This window comes from Canis lupus, chromosome 13 (assembly GCF_048164855.1).
Source record: "Canis lupus baileyi chromosome 13, mCanLup2.hap1, whole genome shotgun sequence".
In the NCBI taxonomy this organism is placed as follows: Eukaryota; Metazoa; Chordata; class Mammalia; order Carnivora; family Canidae; genus Canis; species Canis lupus.
In genome coordinates this window covers 8194177-8197166 of record NC_132850.1, presented here as the reverse complement: position 1 = coordinate 8197166, position 2990 = coordinate 8194177, and positions in this window count along the sequence as shown.

The window sequence follows — 2990 nt, the reverse complement described above, 5'->3', positions numbered from 1 at the left end:
TGGAGCTCTCTTGCAGATTGTTTACTGATAGCATTCCTCTTCTATTTTCCCCAGAAGCAATGATTTGTTGTGCTTCTTTTCATGAATGTTTAATTTTATACTTAAAAGATAGCTTTGTTTCATATTTATGAACTTTATATAAAACTCTGTTGCATTGTACATACCTTCCAATAATTTTTTTCATTCAATGTTTTTGAAATTTATAGATGGGATTTCTAGTTCATTTATTTTTAGCTGCTGAATATTACCCCATTATATGATTGTACATGTTCATCCTTTCTCTATTTAAATGAAAATTTTATACTCCTTGATTTTGCACTTTTATAATACTCCAATGACATTTCCATATGTAGTATGCATTTGCACATTCAACAAATGTTTTTCAACAAGTACTATATACTAAACACTGTTCTAGCTGCTGGAGATCCTGCAGAGACTAAAACAAGGCCCTGACTCCAATGAAACTTAGCTTTCTAATGTGGCGGTCCAAGAAAGATGCTAGAAGAAGTTACTCAGCAGTTCTTTAGGTGGATGATAATACAGAAAATAATATTTATAGGCTGCACTAGGAAAAAGATGAGGTTTTGGAAGCTGTGGCCAGTAAAGGCCTTACCCAGCCACCTATCCCTGACATGCTAGTTGGGAAAGTCTGCTCTAGGGTACTTAACCTGAAAGTAGACTCGATAATTCAAGGCTATGTTCATCTTCCACTTTAATTAAGCCTCGGCTTTATATGTTTTTCTTTCCCACCACTACCTGAGTGTCTCTGTTCTGCACATACTTACCAACATTTGGTATTATCATTTTGCTGTCTTTTTTTTTTTTAATTCATTGATTTCTACTTTACCTTTTTAAAAAAAAAAAAAAAAGATTTTATTTATTCATGAGAGACACAGAGAGAGGCAGAGACACAGGCAGAGGGAGAAGCAGGCTCCATGCAGGGAGCCCGACATGAGACTCGATCCCAGGTCTCCAGGATCAGGCCCTGAGCTGAAGGTGGCACTAAACCGCTGAGCCACCCGGGCTGCCCTCTACTTTACCTTTAAAAAAGAGAAAGAAAACAAAATAGGCAATTAGTTAACCTCTAGTACTGAATGCTTCTTGCATGTGTTTTCATTCTTTTCTATTTTGTAATGAAAGTGCTTTAGTGCTCTGAATATTCCTCTGAACTCACCTTTGTCAACCATGTGTTTTTCTCATTTTCATTATTTTCTAGCTGTTCGCAGTTGTAGTTTCTATATTATCATGAAACCAGGAATTGATTTCAAGAGGTTGGGTTGGGTTTTTTTTTTTTCTTTTTTAATATTCAAATGTTTTGGTTTTTACTTTTTTTTTTTGGTAGTCTATAAGGTGAGTAATATAAGACCTAGACCTGAAAAAGAAAAATACAGTAATTAAGACAGCTATCTTGGTTGAATACCTACTATGTAATATAGTACTCTGTTCAGTGCTTTACTTAGGTTGTTTCAGTTAGATCTCTCAACAACCTATTGTTTTACACAGGAAACAAAAAAAAAAGGGGGATACGGATCACACAGTTAGTAAATGGTGAACGTAGGATTTATATCTAGGCAGTGTGACTAGCCCGTGCTCCCAATCACTGTGCTCTACTAACTCCTATACAAACTTGTCAGAAATGTTCCCAAATAAAAGATTAACCACCAGAAGTGTATTAAAGAACAGAAGAGGGATCCCTGGGTGGCGCAGCAGTTTGGCGCCTGCCTTTGGCCCAGGGCGCTATCCTGGAGACCCAGGATCAAATCCCACGTCAGGCTCCCGGTGCATGGAGTCTGCTTCTCCTGCCTATGTCTCTGCCTCTCTCTCTCTCTCTCTCTCTCTCTCTCTCTCTGTGACTATCAAAAATAAATAAAAATTAAGGGATCCCTGGGTGGCGCATCGGTTTGGCGCCTGCCTTTGGCCGGCGCGATCCTGGAGATCCGGAATCGAATCCCACATCGGGCTCCCGGTGCATGGAGCCTGCTTCTCCCTCTGCCTGTGTCTCTGCCTCTCTCTCTCTCTCATAAAAGAAAAATAAAATAAAATTAAAATTAAAATTAAAAAAAAAAGAACAGAAGATCACAGAAATAGTATAGTTTTTTAATCTCCCCAAATCCATTGAAGTAGAAATTGATGCCCAGCATCTACAACCAATCTTGGTGACCGTGTATCCCCATAGTCCCCAAATAAGATTAGGTAGTGACAAACTCAAAACCAATCCTGAATGGTATTGGCTATCTTTAGAAAGCCATGGAGGAAAAGCAGTGGGACATCTGATAGCCTTGAAAATCAAGAGATCCCCCAAATCAACAGATTTCCACTAGAAAGCATGGCAGGCTAATTTGGAAACAACCCAAACAGAAGGTTCCTGCAGATGTCAGCTGGTGAATTTAAGGGGACTGTGCTAAGTTCTGAAGATTTTGGGAGTAGTCTCAGTCCATATGAACTTTTTCTTTTTGGTTCTTCTGAAATCTTGAAACTAACAGAAGCTTTATTTCCAAACACCTCAATTAAGGAGGAACTGCTAGCTATAGACACCAAATTGATCAGGACAGGGATAGTAGGGACAAAGGAAAGACCATGTATAGAGTGAAATGAAGGAGAGAATCAGAAGCAGAATCTCAGGTCATTTTGTGAAAATAATAGAATTGAATGGACCTTGGGGCCAGAAAAGTTAATTTGTCCTTTCTACCTCCCTAAAAGTACAGGAAAATGCATTTCACATAGAAGCAAACAACAGAATTGTAGAATTTAATACAAAAATAGGAAACAGAATTATCCTTAAAAACATAAAAATGGTTTTAAACCAAGCTATAAAAGTTTAAGAAAATTATGAAAGCTATAAAAATTAGAAAAGCTCAGATAAGTAGATGAAAGATTTTAAAAGATCAGTAACAATTCAGCAAAGCATTAGAAATTAAAGGGGAAAAGTTACTTTAAAACTGAAAACTCAGGGCCCTGGGTGGCTCAGTCAGCTAAGTGTCCAATTTGAT